The sequence below is a fragment of the Dipodomys ordii genome, unplaced genomic scaffold (genome assembly GCF_000151885.1).
Source record: "Dipodomys ordii isolate 6190 unplaced genomic scaffold, Dord_2.0 Scaffold282, whole genome shotgun sequence".
NCBI lineage: Eukaryota > Metazoa > Chordata > Mammalia > Rodentia > Heteromyidae > Dipodomys > Dipodomys ordii.
In genome coordinates, this window is record NW_012267498.1 from 265,483 (window position 1) to 283,863 (window position 18,381).

General features: G+C 46.9%; 6 non-coding genes across 6 annotated transcripts; all 6 read left to right on the plus strand.

Moving 5' to 3' along the window:
* Positions 1-265: 265 nt before the first annotated feature.
* On the plus strand, positions 266-337 carry Trnac-gca. Its single transcript has one exon. It is a non-coding gene; the product is annotated as a tRNA-Cys (tRNA).
* Positions 338-3,349: 3,012 nt separating this feature from the next.
* Trnac-gca lies at positions 3,350-3,421 on the plus strand. Its single transcript has one exon. It is a non-coding gene; the product is annotated as a tRNA-Cys (tRNA).
* Positions 3,422-10,352: 6,931 nt separating this feature from the next.
* On the plus strand, positions 10,353-10,424 carry Trnac-gca. Its single transcript has one exon. It is a non-coding gene; the product is annotated as a tRNA-Cys (tRNA).
* Positions 10,425-11,291: 867 nt separating this feature from the next.
* Positions 11,292-11,363, plus strand: Trnac-gca. Its single transcript has one exon. It is a non-coding gene; the product is annotated as a tRNA-Cys (tRNA).
* A 5,024-nt stretch (positions 11,364-16,387) lies between these two features.
* Trnac-gca lies at positions 16,388-16,459 on the plus strand. The gene has a single exon. It is a non-coding gene; the product is annotated as a tRNA-Cys (tRNA).
* Positions 16,460-17,310: 851 nt separating this feature from the next.
* On the plus strand, positions 17,311-17,382 carry Trnac-gca. Its single transcript has one exon. It is a non-coding gene; the product is annotated as a tRNA-Cys (tRNA).
* Positions 17,383-18,381: the final 999 nt, after the last annotated feature.

An 18,381-nucleotide genomic window follows, 5' to 3' on the forward strand; every position in this document is an offset into this window, starting at 1 on the left:
TGAATGTTTTAACATTGCTAGTATTTATGTGAAAAGAAGGTCAGGGTTTGGCTCAAATTTATCTTAGAAAAAAATGTTTTCCCTCATTTGCTGGTACATTTAATCATTTTTGTTGCATTTTTATCAATTAGGCTCAGAAGATATTAAGACTGACCTGCTGGTTACAGTTTGGACTCACCAAAAATGAACAGAATATATACAGTGTCCTGCAGCCTTGAGTGTAGCAGCAGGTTAAATAGGCTAAGAGATTGCTTCTTTTTGTATAGGGGGTATAGCTCAGGGGTAGAGCATTTGACTGCAGATCAAGAGGTCCCCGGTTCAAATCCGGGTGCCCCCTGTGAGTGAATGTTTTCTCATTTCTTGGTTTAGCACTCACCTTATTAAGAATATCTCTAATTACCATTATCCCTAAATCCCCTGACTGTGCTTTCTTGTCAGGCTACCATTCACTTTGACAAATCTCTGTCCGGTACTTGACTGGGTGCTTGGGTCTCACTGAACCAGGAGAGAGAGACCACTTAGTAATTGAAGCAGAGGAAGTTTGGTAGCAAGAATTATGTTATGAAAGGACAGGTGTATCTTCAGCAGGTGAGGGACCCAGGCAAGAACAAGTTTAGAAGGGGTCCCACCCCAATGTGAAGGTTCAGCCCTCATGCAGCTCCAGCTTGTCTGGGGGGTCACGGTGGCCACATGGAGTGGGGCACACCTAGGCAGAACACCAGCAGACAGGTGTACAGATGTAGTCTGTGTGTGTGCGACGCTACTCGACCAGCAGCAGGACACAGGAAGGCAGACACACTGGAGGAACTTGAAAGAGAAGCCCCTTTGTCCTGAACACGCCCCCTTCTGACCACTGTCAGCATCATGCTCCAGGAGGAAGTGACTCCATACCGGACATCCACAATGGCAGCACATTTATGGAAGGGTGGTTTGGAGCTGAAAGTCAATAACCTGATACCTGATACACTTGCAGTTTGTGTTTCCTTGGCGGATGGATGGGATGGGATGTTAGCAGAAGTGAAGCAAGCAGGACCTGAGGTTTACCAGGAGCTGTGTTTATCCAGCAGGCCTAGAATGAGCGTGCATGGCCAGGAGGACCGACATCTTTAAGCTGTGGAAATAGTTACAACCAAATCAGAGTTACTCCTACCAAATCCTAGTGAAACCAAGGCAGGAGATCATGGCGAACAAGCTGTAATTAAACTACTGTAAGAACTTCCTGAAACCACAACCATACACAAAGTAGTTCCTCAATATTACACAAACTTGCTTCTGGGAGAACACCTGCCCAGTGCCTCCCTGCCCGAACCATGGACTGACCCCACCATTGTCAGCCCTTGTCCTTGACCCCTGGACAGTCTCCAACAAGGTGATAAGGAGGAAGGAGTTTACAATTCTTCACACATATTTTCTTATTTACAGAAGTTCCAAGCGACTATAGCAAATTACAGATTTCAATAAAACCAACTCTCCGTAGCAGATCTGGAAGCCCAGGTGGTGCTGTGAGGAGCCATCTCACTTGCCCTGAGCCCAGCCCAGCTCACCACATCTGCACCCGCACCCTCCAAAGTGGAGGAGATCGCAGAACAGCGCCAGGCACTGCAGCGGTGCCTGGGGAACACGCAGGCACATACTCCAGGGACCGGTTTAAGACATGGAATTCTCCAACATTGGGCTCTGAAATCCCAGAGGATCTTAGAACTTATTTTGTAGATAAAGAGAATCTCACGTGTATCAAAACAGCAGGACTCCAGACTGACCAGCCCAGTTGTTATAGACCAATAGCCCAGTGGTGAGCTTAAACTACTGACATGAACTGGGTGCTGGTGATGCACACCTGTAATCCTAGCTACTCAGGAGGCCGAGATCTAAAGATTACAGTTTGAGACCAGCCCAGGCAAGAAAGTCCACAAGACTCTTATTTTCAATTAAGTACCAAAAAAGCTGGAAGTGGAGCTGTGACTCAAATAGTAGAGTGCCAGCTTTGAGCAATAAAGCTCAGGGACAGCAGTCAGGCCCTGAACTCAAGCCCCAGGACAGACAGACAGACAGACAGACAGAAAGAAAGAAAGAAGGAAGGAAGGAAAGAAAAACAGAAAGAAAGAGAGAGAAAGAAAAAGAAAGAAAGAAAGAGGAAGGAAGGAAGGAAGAAAGAAAGAAAGGAAGGAAGGGGAGAAAGAAAGAAAGAGAAAAAAAGGAGAAAGAGGGAGAGAGAGAAGGAGAGAAAGAGAAAAAAGGAAGGAAGGAAGGGAAAAAGAAGAGAAGGAAAGAGGAAGAAGGAGAGAAGGAAGGAATTCTAAAACACTTTGTAAATGAGAAATGACTGGATAAAGACTTGGGCATATTCTGTGCTGTTGGGGACATGAGGAATGCAGGACCTGTTCTTACCAGGGGATGGGGAAGACTTCAGGAATATGACCCATGCACACAGAAAATCCGCTCTCGTCGGCAGGACAGTGGGTGGGACCTGGGAAGAGTGGAAGGACGACATGGAAGAAAGACACCAAAGTCTGCAGAATCCATGGAAGAGTTGGGGAGAGTCTCCTGGACAATCTCATGAAATTCTATTCTGGAGACTTTCCTTTTACACAGGCAGCTGGAGGCCAGAGGTGTACCATAGCCATATATAAGCAAATAGGATTTCACAGACCAGGTTCACAGACAAGAGCTGAGCTTGCACATGAACTGCTTGACTCTCAAGATCCTGGATTCCCAAGCCACAGACCCCAGAGAGATGGCAGAACACCAGGTGTTCATGTCCTCTAAACGTACCTGCTTTTGATATTTGTCAACCTCCAGGGCGTGGGTCCCTCTCTGCTCTGGCACTTGGAGAGGGCGGGGACTCTGCGGGGAGAAGGACTCTTCCCTGACAGCTGCTCTCCCAGTCTCCTTTCTCCCAGTAGGTGATGGAGGCCCACATGGAGAACTCACTGGTCTACACTCCCATGGCGGCCCTCCAGTGGGACTGGCTCTGCCTCCAGTCCACCATGCTCCTCACAGCCAGGCTCTTTCCTTCCCGATGGACCCATCTACCCTGTTCTCCTTGTGCAACAAAAACCTTTCCAACAGTGGCTGCTCCTTGGGCCTTTTTTACCTGAGCTCATACCTCCCATGCTCCCTCACCAAGTCCAGCTGGCTGATGGCTTTGTGTCACAAAACCCATTTGAGAAGAGGAGAGTCACAGGAGAAGAGATGGCAGGACAAGCTCATGTCTGTCCTGTCACCATAAAGTCAGTGTCTAGTGATGTCAGCTTCCTGGTTCAACAGGAATAACAACTAGATCACTCAGAAGTAGGCTAGTGTATGGCTATAAAGATAAAAGGTGCTTGTTCAAGCTATTATGAGCTGTGGGGATGTAGCTCAGGGGTAGAGCATTTGACTGCAGATCAAGAGGTCCCTGGTTCAAATCCGGGCATCCCCTACTTTTCATCCTTCCCCCACCTATATTTTGGCCTTTGAATCTTAGCAGTGATTTGAATATGTTATGTCCAGAGCAAATTCACTCCCTTCCCAGGGCCTGTGGCACTGTGACTCAGGCAGGAACTTGGCCAACAGAGAAGATACCACTGGTTCTTGTTTCTCCAGCTGTGCTCACTTTTTGTTTATATTCATTTTTAATTATCTATCATCTGAATTATTTTTAATTAGCATACATTAACAGTACACAGAGGTGTGCGAATCTGTTCATCTGAGGTCCCTGTGGACTGCTGGGATGGTCGCAGAATGGTGGTCATGCCTCTAGAACCAAATCAATAAATTGATATCTGGGATTCCTTGGATTCAGTTAGGATGCTGCCCCAAACCAAGAAGCAGCTGAGGGGAGAATGAGGACGCACACAGGAGAGGAGATGGGCAATAAACTCCCCAAACCATGCTGTGGAGCAGGGGTGAGAGTGGGAGAGGAGAGAGAACACTGGGCCAGGTTACAGTGGGTGGAGCCTTCTATGGAGATGAAGGGTTGAAGGGGGAGGGAGAGAGGGAAGACCCCTACTCTTAGTAAAGATTTCTTAATCTGCTGCCTTCAAAAGGGTACAAAAGATGAGATGGAAAGATTGTGCAGAGAAGGATCTAGGTGAGAGGGGGATGTCTGTGGGGGGAGAAGAGGACCAAAAGATGCAAATTTGTTGTGAGGTAAAACTTCAATATCATCAGTATTTCCCAGGGATTACTCGAAATGTCATTGCATAGGCATGGGTGTTACAATGCTGGTAAAAGGTATTTATCAGACATTTCTGGCAGGGAAGGGGTAGAACTCAGGGGTAGAGCATTTGACTACAGATGAAGATGTCCTGGTTTAAATCCAGATGGCCCCTGAGAGGCTCTACCTTTAGCTATGCACACCCAATAGAAGCTGGTGAAGAGGGAAGAATGGGTGGGAAAGGAGTCTGATCTAATCTGAACTGGCACAGTAGAAAGTTCCAGAACCAGAAATGTGATTCTAGACGTGTTGGCATTACCAAGTCTTGTGTGGACTCTGCCAGGCCTTCTAGTGTAGCTTTCTCCTTTTTCCTTTCTTTATTTTTTGGGGGGGAGGGTCTGGTCATGGGGTCTGAACTCTGGGCCTGGGCGCTGTCCCTCAGCTCTTCAGCTCAAGGTTAGCACTCTACCACTTGAGCCACAGCACCACTTCCGGCTTTTTTCTTTTTGCTTATGTGGTGCTGAGGAATCAAACCCAGGGCCTCATGCATGCAAGGCAAGCGCTCTACCACTGAGCCAACTTCCCTGCACCTCCTTTTTCCTTTCTTTCTGGCACAGAACGTCTAGTGCAGACTAAAATCAGAAATTACTGAATGTGTCAAGCTGCAGAATAACCTGGAACATGTTCATGTGCAGATGTCCTGGGTCTCTCTACAGGGATTCTGATTTGTTGCATTTGAGTTGAGGATCTGAGAAGTTTTATTTTTCAATAACAACTTTTTTTCTTTCCATTTCCCCATATCCCAGAGACACCAGATAATCTCCCAGACCACCAAATTTAGCGTGTCCTTCTGCTGTACATCCACTGTGTAGCTATATGCGTGAGTTTGATGAGACAGAATACACACAGCTCAGCCAAGCACCTTATTCCTCACACAGGCAGCAAGGGACAGCAGAAGCCTAATAAATAATTATAATGACCAGGTCCTCCAAAGCTCAGCAAAGCTACTCAGAGCAGATGGAGTCTCATCTGTGCATGCTCCCCCAGCTTCCCTCCAAGATGGGGGGACCTCAAGAGCCCCCAACTCCAGATTTTTAGCCTTGAGGGGGTCACTGGAATTCCTGAGCTGAAGTGTCGCATACCTTCCTGTTCTCCAAGGGATGGAAACAGGGCCTGGGTTGTTCTGGATAGCTCCTCCTTTTCTCAGGATGATGCCTTTCCAGAAAATTCTACAGTTGCTGTGAGAACTGCTATCAAGAAGCAGGGGGAAGAATTGGGGTGTGAAGGCTGCCCGGGGACCTGTGCTGCCCGCTAGGGCTGGATCATGCCAGAAGCCCTTCTTAGCTTCCCACGCTGACATGTTCACCATGGAAGAGAGGAGAGGCTGTGGGGCTGGGGGCTGCCAAGGTGGAAGGAAGGTAGCACGCGGGGGCGGAGAGAGGAAGAGGGGGTTCATAGTGCAATGATATCATTCCTGCAGATTGACCAAAAAGAACTGAGACACAGTTACAGTGGCCCAGTATGCAGGCCAGTACACCGTGAGCTTGGGCTCACAGGTCATGAGGTCAGTGACCCGCATGCGTGCTGCCTACCCCCCTGTGGAACAAATGCCTTCTCACCTCTGGGTTCCATGATACTGGGGGTCTTCTTCCTGCAAGGAGAGGAGAAGATTGACAGTGAAGAGCTTGGCCAGAAAGCTCCCTAGATTTGGCCACCAGTGGACTTCTGGGGCTGGCTCGGCCTTCCCACTGTCTGCTCATCCTTGGAGCCTTCAGCATTGCCTTCTCTGTGGGTGATGTCAGGTAGCGCACATGGCCACATCTCTAGGAGGAGTGTGGGCTTTGGCTCCTCTTGAATCCCCACCCCAGGCTTATCCTGGTATGGGGCTGGGTCTGGAGCAAGCCACGTGAGCGCAGTTGCTCCACCCTGAGTTGTGCTAGGAGGTCTGGGCAAAGGGAAGGGATGAAAGGCAGGGCAGTGGGGGGCTCCAGGGTAGCACTGTTACAGCTAGGAAATGGCTCTTCTCTACATGAGCCCGTGAAGCACGCTCCAATAGGAGGTCAAGCGCTACCCTATGGAGCTACATCTCTGCCCCTTGTGCTCATACACAGACTCCATCCTCGTCTTTGGATGACAATAGCAGCCACGCTTTCCATCTGAGCAGCAGAGACCCTACTGCCCGATGGGGTGAGCACAGTGTGTCTCTCGAGGAAGATGAACAAGGTAAACAGCTTTCATCCTGCCACCGGGTCGTCTTATTTCAGGTCAATAAAAACCACATTGATGCCACGCAGCGAGCTTCCAGTGGTCCATCTGCAACCTGGGTCAGACTTCAGTGTCTGTTTGACTCTTGGAGTTCTTTGGGAAGCAGGAGACCTTTTGGAGCCACCATGCCCCATTTTGCTCACTTCTACTTGACCTCTCCAAAGACTGAAAGGTAACAACAGCTAAAAGCAAAACTCAGGACCCAATACCGCACATCCCTGGCAGATTCCCCTTGTGCTGTAAACATGAGCATAATATGTAATTGTAAACTGCTGGCTGCAGGAGGCTGTGGTTGAACACAGACCTACTCAGAAAGGTCCAGTGATCCCAGAAGAGCCAACAGAATCCTGGGAGAGGAGGACTCTGCTGGGGTCTGGTAGAGGCAGGAGGTTCTGGCCTGGATTGGGTGAAAGCTCCAGAGACCTTGACCTTTCACTCTACACAGACTCTCTGGACCGTCCTGGTGTGTGAATGTGAGAGGTGCAGACCAGGGGGTAAGTAATCCCATCAATAGAAAAAAGCTGGAAGCTGGGCACCAGGGTCGCTCACTTCTCACCCCAGCTACTCAGGAGGCTGAGATCTGAAGATAGCACTTGGAAGCCAGCCTGGGCAGGAAAGTCTGTGAGATTCTTATCTCCAATAAGAATTCTTATCTCCAAATTCAATGAAAGAGGTAGAGGCAATGAAACGTGAATGTGTAAAAGTTTAAGAAAGAATGAATGATGGAGGGATATTATGCAGGCAGATTTCCCATAAAGGCAAGCAGATTTCCACTGGAAAAGGTTCTCCAGATGTTCAGCACAATGAATAAAAAGTAGTTCTCACCAAGTAATCATAGTGTAATTATAGAATGCCAGTACCAAAAAGAAAATCTCTAAATCATGAAGAATGTCAGAAAATGGTGAGAGACACAGGCCAGGAAGTCCTAATGACACTTGAGTTCTCAACAGAACTCCAGTTACTACAAGACAAGAGGAGACGTCTTTCACAAGACAAAGGACTTGGGGCTGGGAAGGTGGCTCAGTGGTAGAGCGCTTGCCTTGAGCTGAAGAGCTGAGGGACAGTGCCCAGGCCCAGAGTTCAGGCCCCACAACCGGACTCAAAAAAAAAAGGACTATGATTTGCACCTGTGCGTATCTACTACACATCAAGAGTATGTGTAGACTATATGCATGATTACACATATGACATCAAAGAAAATTATTTCCACTCACTTCTCACAGAAAGAAGTTGGAGAAGGTAATACAATAATATGAAGAAGTAAACCAAGAGACATTAAAGATTTGGAATTCAAGAGTGAAGGTCTATGCAGGAGAAAAACAAGGGAAAAAGTACCCTACTGAGGATAAAGGACATCGCACAACACTGGCTGTTCAACGGGCTTTTAGGGAAGCCGGAAGAAAAGGATCAGGAACCTGGGTGGCCACTGCACAACAAGAAGTAGAAATGTAAATCATCTGATACTTGCATAGTGTGAAAACTTCAACCTTTTGAAGGGCATTTTTTAGAGAAAGTAAGGGTTGTGGAAATCTTAGATATTTAAAAACAACAATTAGTTCAAAGCAATTGAAAACATGAAGCATTCACTAACTTCAGGATAAACAAAAAGTTCCACAAGCAGTCTTTGTTCTACTTAGTGTTAGGCAGACCAGCCATGTACTATGAACAAGTCATAGTGATTAAAAACATAGAATGTAATATAAATAAATGTTAAGACTTCAGAAATGTATTGGGAAACGGAAAATAGAAGGGAGAGTTGAAATCTTTATCTAAAAAAGTCAATGATTTCTAAACATGATAAAATTAGACATAGAATATTATCTTTATTTTATTTACAGTCACAGAGGTAAACTAAAGAAGTAGCCCAAACTGTCTTTGGTGACAGAAGGGACAGCAAAGAATTATTTGTTTTAAATTATAGGGTTAAAATAATTTTTGTTATTTAAAAAGCTGTGCAGCTGGACTCTGGCGCCTTGTGCCTATAATCCTAGCTTTAGGAGGCTGAAATCTGAGGATCTCAGTTTGAAATCAACCTGGGCAGACAAAACCATTATCTCCAATTAACTAACAAAAAGCTGGAACTGCAGGTAAGGCCCACATGGTAGAGCACTAGCACGAGCAAAAATGTCAAGTGAGAGTTCAAGGCCCTGAGTTCAATTCCCAGTACTGGCACAAAAATGTGCAAAAAATTAATAATAATATAATAGGATAAAATATTTCTAAGAGGCAAAAGCATTCATGTAAGAGGGCCAGATACCATTGGCTCATGTCCATAATCCTAGCTACTTGGCAGGCTGTGATTGAAAACAACAGTGTTCAATACCAACTGAAAAGCTCAAAAGAACTCTTCTCAACACATAGCTGGCTGTGGTGATTCATGCCTGTCATCTTAACATGACCAGAAGCCTAAAATAGCCTAAAATGTGGTCCAAGTGCACATCTGGGCAGCTATCTAAACAACAACAACAAAACAAAAATAGACTGCAAAAAGGGCTGGAGGCATGGGTCACGAGAGTCTCCCAGAAAACTCAAAGTGCTGAGTTCAAGCCCAAGTATCACTAAAAAACAAATGAATAAGCAAAAAAGGAAAAAAAATATGGTCAGGCACCTGGTGGCTCATTTCTGTCATCCTGCCTACTCAGGAGGCAGAAATCTGAGGATTGTGGTTTGAAGCCAGCCTGGGCAGGAAAGTCCTTGAGACTCTTATTTTCAATTAACCACCAAAAAGCTAGAAGCTGAACTCTGGCTCAAGCTCTAGCCTTGAGCAAAAATGCTCAGGGACATCACCCAGGTTCTAAGTTCAAGCCCCAGGACTATTCACCAAAAAAATTATGGTAGTGAGGAAAGAAGTGAAATTAAGGGTAAAACTTTCTCATGTAGTTGTCATATTCCCTGCCCCAGACCAAAGGCTACGAGGTCTTTGAACTATGCAGTCTTTTCCTGGTGAGTTAGGAAACTCATCACCACTCTGAGGTACAGATCCACAGGCTGGTGAAGATGTCTTCTGTTACAGGTACTGCATGCATCTCAGGAGAAGTCAGCAAGAACTGTTAAAGTTGTTCTGTCTAACACAAGGAAATCAGATATGGAAATCCTAAATGCAGTAGGATATGTCAATGCTTTTCCTGGCTCTGCAGATCTCACATACTAAAGAACTGGTGGGAGGTGCAGACATGTGAGCAGAGCACAGTGGGTGGATCCTGGAGGACTTAGAAAGAACCTTTCTGACTTGGAAACATTCTATTAAGTGAAGTAAGCCAGGCCCAAAGATACCTAGGTCCCATGGTTTCCTTTATTTGCAATAACTCGTATATGTCTAGGACAAGCAGAAAAGGTCAAAAGCTATGTACATATGACCATTAAGATGATGCTAAGTGAAATGAACCCCAAGATGGGGACACAAGTGGTTTTTTCTTTCTTGCTATCATTTTTTAATGTATTTAAAATGTACTACGTGATTTTTTTTGTTTCTTTTCTGTGTCTTCCTCCATGGTATAACCTCTGTGTTCACTGTATTTGATTCTGGTGCCCTGCATCTTGTATATACATTTGGGGAGGGGATGGGAAATAACAAAATGCTGAAATAAGGATACAGGGAGACCCATTGTAACAATGAGATGTACAAGATGCGATGTTGAAAACGAACGTTACAATTTGGGAGTGAGGGAGGAGGGAGAAGTTGTGGAGGTGGGGAGGGAAGGGATGGTATGGGAAAACAAAGGGGGAGGTAACAACGCTCGATAGAAATGTACTCATCACCTTACTCATGTAACTGTAACCCCTCTGTACAGTATTTTTAAAATAAAAAAACATTAAAAAAATAACCTTTCTGGGATGAATCTGTGGAGAAACTTAGTGATGGACTTACCAACTCTCTAGAGATTAAATCTCCAATAATTGGTTGGATTGTGAAGATGAAAGTTGCTTATTAGACACTTACAACAAGGGAGGGGGTATAGCTCAGGGGTAGAGCATTTGACTGCAGATCAAGAGGTCCCTGGTTCAAATCCAGGTGCCCCCTTCTGTTTTTTTTTTTAACTTATGAAACCTATTGCTTATACTGTACTCTATTTTTCTGTCATTCATTATAATTATGATTCCTGGAAGATATGGGTCAGCATTGCACAGTGGCCATGTCTGACCCCACTTTCTTCCTGCAGTCTGGTATCCTTCAGATTCTTCATTTCAGGTTCCCTCCATGTACCTAACATGTCCAACTCTATTTCATTCTCTGAGAAAGGACATGGGCTGTGATGCAGGGTTATTCTGCACTTTTCCCACAGCACGAGACAGCTAAAGACAACAGTAGATTTCCCAGGAACAAACAGGAACAGCTGACCCTAAGATAGTTCCCTCCCCTCACCATAGCGGTCAGGAGTGGTAGTCAGACCCAGGAAGACAAATGCCATCACCTGGTTATCCATGTTGGGTGGACATTCCTTCTGTGAACTGCTTTCTTCTATGCCACAGCCCAGCACACACACACAGCCTCAGCCTCAAAGCCTGGCTCTGCTGTCCTACCAGGAAGAAGAGGCATTCTGTAGGGCTGTTGCTGCAGATGCCCAAGATAAGAACTGTGGGACACTGAGTGACAGCCATTCTGTCATCAGCAGAGGAGATGTGCAGCCTGGAGCTCCTAGAGGGCCGTTCATGGACTAGACCAGAACTGCAATGGGAAGTGGGTCAGAGTTGTGCAGGCAGATTCTCTCCCTTTCTTTGGCTGATGGTCACACTCAAGGACAGCCCTGAAGGGCGGAAAGCTCAGGAAAGGACTTGCCTGTCAAGTCTGGTGGCTTCTATAAAACTGTTCCTGAGCTGTAATTTGACTTTACCGAGCTGATGTTGCCACACCAATAAAAAGGAATAACTAGGCAACTCCATTGCCATTGGGGGTATAGCTCAGGGGTAGAGCATTTGACTGCAGATCAAGAGGTCCCTGGTTCAAATCCAGGTGCCCCCTATTTACATGAAATTTTTGCAGCTAAGAACTTACATGCATCTAAGGTAGGCTTGCCAAACCCAGCTATTCAGGCGGCCGAGGCAGGAAGATCCCTGAGCCCCAGACTGTACTGCCATATGCTAATCCATACATAGTACTCACTAAGTTCAGCATCAATATGGTGACCTCCTGGGACCAGGAGCCAGGGACCGCCAGGCTGCCTGAGGAGCAGTGACCTGGCCCAGGTCAGACAAGGAGCAGGTCAAAACCCTTGTTGATCAAAAGTATGCGAATAGGCCCTGCTCTCCAGCCTGGGCCACACAGAGAGACTCTCTCTTTTGCACACTTTTCACATCTAATGTAAGCCCTGAAGGAAATTAGGTCTCCATTAGTTGTAGTTTCCAGGAACAGTCCTGCAGCTTTCCTCCAGGGCTGCCCGACCTGGGCCACACTGACGTGCTTTCATTTCCACCCCTTACCTTCCCAGCTCTACGATCATCACCCTCACACCCCGCAGCCCCATCGCAGCAGCACAGCAGCACACAGTCGGCCTCAGAAGCGTTCCTGGGAAAGGCCTTCATGGTTTCCTGCACACTCATCTCTTGGGTTCACTCCTGCAGATCCCACCTTTGTTACACCTTCCCTGGTGAAAGAGAAATGGTACTGGTGTGGTCTCTGATGGGGTTGAGTGATGAGCTGCCTTCCTGCATTCACAGATTCCTGGCTGGCACAGTCCACGTGGGGGGCAGACATGTAGGGGTCAGGCTCAGGCTGGGCTAAGTGGGATCAGTATGACCTGGAAGTGAAGGGCGGAGGGAGGCGGAGGTCAGGAAACTGCTCAGCCACCCAGAGGCAGAGTGTCCAATGACATCTTCAGAAGTCCCAGAGGAGGAGGATGGGAGAGGAAGATCCTGAGAGGAGGAGCCCAGGTCTGAGTGGAACATGGACTTGGAGCCATCCCCGCATGGCTGAGCTAGGCCTGAGTCCACGAACATTCTGGAATCCTGGGTGGTGCTTTTGTGCTGTGTGGCTGAGTCTCAGGGTCGGTTGTCACGTCCTGTGGTCATTGGAATCCAGAAGTGGGCTCCGGTGTAATGAAAGGCAAGGGCATCACGAACACTTTCTATTCTATGATCCGCTTCTGTGACCTCGTGCTCATCTCATTTTGGTCCAGTCTTGGAGTATAAATGTTTCCCGCATTCAGTCAGTTCCTCTATCTTCTCTTTTTTTGGGGGTGTGGAAAGGACAGAAAACCCGTCTTGTAAGGTCATAAATCTCTGGCTCAAGAGGCACCTTACCAGGTCTTTAATTTGGTCCACAGGGTCTTGGACTCTGATTGGATGAGATCTTGGGGGCTTTGGGTTCTCAGGAGAGTATTTTGGATGTGACTCTGAGCAGGAGGGAAGACCACAGGCGACAAAACTGTTGGCTACAATCCTTAATTTATTCCTTTCAAGTCTTCACACGCGAGCTGGGACCTGCTTGCCTGCCTCAGTGAGGGCTCAGGCATGTGACTTGTCTTACCCAATGAGACGGCAGCATGTGACACAGAAAGGCTTGAAGGCTGCTTGTCTAGCTGGACTTGTCCCTTTGCATTTCTGTCATGGCCACACAAGTGTCCCCACCACCTGTTACTCCTCCAGCACAATGAAGGCACCAACAGAGACAAACCAAGCACAGCTAACCCACAGCTTGAAGGAGAACCAACGAAGCCCAGCTTAGATCCGTGGATTGGTACCTTCACAGCTGATCTATGAACTTAAGAATAAAAGCTCATTGCTACATGAAACTGAAATTTGGGGGGATTTGTTGAGAAACACTTTGGGGGACATGGCTAACACAGCCATGATTCCTAGAGCTCTCTTCCCAACAATGCCCATCAGATACTGGATAAAGGAAAAGGGGGAGATTTGTGTTTGTTGAAGGAATTCAGATTGTGACTGCAGGATGACAAGAGGCTTCTCAGACAAGCAAGGGGCCTCTTGGGATGGAGGAGTGAGCTCATGGCTGGAAGAGGGTTCTCTACTGAGTCTCTATGTCTGCCCGTTTCTCTGGGCTAAGAATAGTAAACATACAGTACAGCATAGAATCCTTAGGTGGGACAATAGTGAAATAAGGTAAAAGGAAAGCCCGGCAGACATGGAACTATAGCTCACTGGTAGAGCATTTGACTATGCATCAAGAGGTCCCCAGTTCAAGTAGGAGAGACCACCCCTAGAATGGTCTAAATTTGTCCTGCTTGCCAGTCACCCTTGAAACACCACCACCCCCTCATTGGTTTTTCTCTGTGACTCAATTATTACCTGGCATGAGCCAGGGTACTGGTTTCAGAAGTGCTTAATTAGGAGTTCTATAAAGTTTACATTACAGAGAGACTTCTGAATTAGAGTTTTCCCAGGTGGCTTTGCCTCCTATTGACAATACAGATCATCCCTTGAAATTCAGCTCTAGTACACCTTAAGGATTTAAGACTGTTTGTGGGAGACAGGCACAACCAACTGCTAATATCACAGGTGATAGCCAAGTGTATAGAGGTGAGGGAATGTGAGAAGGTGAGCAAGGTTAGCATGGAGCCGAGGACATGGCAGGAAAGTGACCAGACTTAGTGACACATAGGAGATAGGGGAAGCGGCAGGCCATAAGTAGTGTTTCAACTACCTCCATATAAAATTTAGAAATGAAATTGGCTTTTTAGGGAACACTAGTTTCTGAGTAACGTCTCTGATGAATGATCACAGGTATATGATTTCAGTTCAGATCTCCCTGCATACATAGACTTTGGCTCACTGAACATGGCAGGGTCTCTGAATGCTGCATCTTTGGTAGAAAAGGAAGGAAGCCAGTTTGACCCAGTCTTCTCCCCATGGTCCTGTTGTACCATGTGACACCCCCACTCCACCCCTGCCCCACTAGCCCTCCAGTCCTGTTGGCCTCAGGATCAATTTTCTTGGCTGGAAAATTCTCTTGGGCTGTTTCCTTCTTTTTCTTCATTTTATTCTCCAGCCACTGAACCCTCTGCCCATGCTTTTGAGAATGGCCATGGTGGGACCCCGTGAGGAAATGACCCTGCTCATGGCCTCGGAAGCCCAAGGAAGAGCCTGCTCTCTCCCTTTGTCCCTGCAAACTCTGTCCCGCAGGCCCCCTGTAAGTGACTGTACATGCACATGGTGACTTACAAAAAGATGCAGCAAAGCTTGGAATTCATTCCAGGGTTAGCAGAGCTATGTCACTGTCCATTAGATTCCACCATGTGACACCCCAGGGAACCTGGCTTTACCAAATGCCTCAGGAGCTGGAGTGTCCAATGTGTTCTTGAGCCAGAGTCTTGTTATGTAGCTAAAGCAGGCCTTGAACTTGAAACCCTCATGTCACAGTGTTTCACAGTTGTATGCCACAGCTCTCTCTCTCTCTCTCTCTCTCTGTCTCTCTGTCTCTATCTGTCTCTCTCTCTTTCTCTCTCTCTCTCTGTTCTTTTGAGGTGCTATGAGCTCCATGAAACCCAAACCACAAAGGTCTTGTGTTTCAGTGGAAAGGTATAGAGGTGGACAACATTTTGGGTAAACCACAAGCAAAGGGCCGTAAAGAAAGTGGAGAGGACAGAGGACTGTTTTTCTGCCCTGGCTGGGATTGAAAAGGGGACAAATCCAGATGCTCTGGTCTGGGTCTAGGACTGCAGGTGTCAGGAGGAAAAGAGCTAAGGACTCAGGCTGTCTGTTCAAATCCAGGCAGAGATTGTGTGGAAAAGACCAGGCAGTTCCTGCAAAGGCACCAGAATTGAGGAGACATACAACACATCCCACATCCTTGAGAGCAGCAACACAGGTGCTAGAATGTCCGTTAGATACGAGGGGAGAACTCAGAGGTAGGACAAACGCCCCTCGAGCCGTTCCCACTGGATAGAAGAGTGACGCAGTAGGAATTGGAGAGCTCTGAGGTCCTGAACTATGACACAGGACAGCCATTACCAACATGTGTCAGCATGGAAGGCAGAGGCAGCAGGAGACTCCATCTGTCCATTGGGAACTTTCTTGGGGTTCCATCTTCTGGTTGATATGTTGAGCCATTGTTCAAATGGAGATGAAGAGAGGAAAAGGGCAGGGGAGCAAGGATACAGCTCACCCTGTCCTGCAGGATTTGGTATAACGAGGCCCTTGTCATAAACTTAGACCTCATGCGTGCTTTGGCCATTAATTAGGTGTGTTGGGCATGAGTTAACCACTGTCTTCTTTTCTCACATCTATACTGAGGAAGGGTACAGATTAAAGGAGGAGCTTCAAGATGCCTTTGAGTCAGAATTGTTCATAGAGCTTGTAATAGTCACACAGCATCCCTACAGCCCTTCCCAGAAAAATAAATCAAAGAACTGTTTTCCTTTAAAATATATATATATATATATTAGTATTTTAATATTTTATTATATATAATATATATACATATATTAGTATTTTAATATTTTATTTATGAAGAATTCTTTTCTTTTGTGCTGGCCCTGGGCCTTGAATTCAGGGCCTCCCATTCTCCCTTGGCTTCCTTACTCATAGCTGACACTCTACCACTTAGGCCACACCTCCAGTCTGGCTTTGTGCTGGTTAATTAGAGATAGAGTCCCCTGGATTTTTCTGCTCTGGCTGGCTTTTCACCACACTGCACTGATCTGAGCCTCCTGAGTAGCTAAGATTGTGAGCATGAGCCATCAGTGCACTATTGAGGTGGAGAAATTCTCCTCTAGGAACCATCAGTTTCTGCTTTGGCCCAGCCCTACCTCCAGCATCCCCTCCAGAGGGTCTGTTGGACAGTCAACTCCGTGAGCCTGACTCGGCTAGATGAGTCTGAAACTACTCTGGCTCAGAGCTCCATGATGCTGTTCTCACAAAGACCTACGAGACAAGGTGCTTGTCAGAGTGGAGGTGACAGTCACAGTGCAGAGTGGTTCAGAGCTTGGCCCAGATGATGGCAGAGCACTAGCAGGTGCTGATCTCAGAACGCTTACAGCCAGGGTGTGGCCATGCAGGCTTAGAGTGTTTATTAGACACATAAGAGCATGAGGGGGTATAGCTCAGGGGTAGAGCATTTGACTGCAGATCAAGAGGTCCCTGGTTCAAATCCAGGTGCCCCCTTACCAGCCTCTTTTAGATTCCAGAGGGCAAAATTCCTGAAGCAGTAACAAGGAGCCAAATAAAGGCCCTGGTCACCTGTATCGGCTCTAAACCCCTTATTGTACAATGCACTGTTCCCATGTGCTCTGGATTCTGTAAGTCTCTGCCTGCCCCCAGCCCCCAGCCCATCTCCAGGGGAGGAAAGCAGAGGCTGGCTGGGAGGCCATTTGGTCATGCTGGGACACAGGATTAACTCAAGGCTCATCCACTGTGGAGATGCCGCCCCCCAGGAGGTCCATGGTGCTGAGGATTCTGGCTTCTTCTGGCAAATCTTCCTGGTCCTCTCTTCAGTAAACTCCTCCTGCCCAACAGGCAGTGTGATTCTTGCTCCCTATACCAGAGACCCCTGCTCACCTCCTGACACTTTCAGGGAGATATGTTTGTTGCTGCATTGGTCTCTTATTTGAGTAAGACTCTTGGATGAATAAGGTGGCGCTATTCTCAGCAAGGATAACAGGTCATGGTTGCTGAGTGAATGGACAGAGTGCAACAATGTGTCCTTCCCTCGAGTCCTTGGACTGTGAGGTGCTGCAGACAATTCAGTGAAGACACCAACAGTATCCTCACCACTGTCTGTAGACATAGGGGAAACACCACAGTCGGATGCATTTTTCAGGTCAAAGTTTGGTGCTGTCACCACACCAAGGGATGACAGGACTGAGGTAATGTTGAAGAGGAGGGGAAGGCTGAGTGCAATGTTGATAGCTTACTAGTTTCTGGAACATACTGAAGAAATAGTAGGTTATAATAAGAGGATAGCCTTGGTGTAGCGTCACTGTTGAAAAGGTGCTAATGAGAGATTACTCCTGTGTGGGGGTATAGCTCAGGGGTAGAGCATTTGACTGCAGATCAAGAGGTCCCTGGTTCAAATCCAGGTGCCCCCTTCTTTATGTGCAATTTTGGTGGCTAATTTAGCCTTTGCAGTTTAGCCTAGCCCTATGTCAAGTAAAGAAGTCTTCATTAGTTGAGGCTTCTAGAACCTTCCTCTCAGGGATACATGACCTGGAAAGGCATGAGTTTCTTTTTTTATGGGCAGGGTTTGCCTCCATCATGCAACTATAATTGCTCAAGTAACATAAGCCACCTGTACCTGGAATACTACACCTCATTAATTCAGTGCAAAGCAGTAGTCTCAGGAGCTGCTGGTGAGTCCCTGCAGCTTCCCTATTCTGCTCTTGCTTTGGACCCTGAAAAAAACATAAGGCTGGCCTTGGTCCTCAATCCTTCTACCCTTGCCTCCAAAGAGATGGGATGATAGTTGTGCATCACTGCTTATGATCTGTGGCCATGTTTTTTTGGATGTTGAATTATTGTCAAACCCAGCCTCCCATGAGTGTGGATGGGTGTCCCTATGTGTCCACAGCAGAGGAGCTGTGACGAAGTATAATGTCATTACCAACTAGGAAAGAAGTCTGTGATCTTTTTTTTTTTTTTTTTTGGTCAGTTGTGGGGCTTGAACTCTGGGTTTAGGCACTGTCCCTGCGCTCTTCAGCTCAAGGTGAGCGCTCTACTGCTTGAGGCACAGTGCCACTTCTGGTTTTCTGGGTTTATTGGAGATAAGAGTCTCACGAATATTTCTGCCCAGGCTGGCTTTGAAACATGATCCTCAGATCTCAGCCTCCTGAGTAGCTAGGATTACAGACTTGGCGACCAGCACCCAGCTGTCTGTGGTCTTCTTATGTAAACAACTTTATTTTGATCCTAAGACTCTAAAGAAGCGTATTAGTTTGCTTTCTGTTAGTACAACAAATACCCAAAATAACCAACTTATATGGAGAAAAGAATTAGCTTGTCCCACAGTTTTGGGGGTTCCAGGCTGTGGTCTGTTGTACCTGAGGCTTTGGGCCTGTGCAGAAGCAGCACATTATGGTGTGAGCATGTGG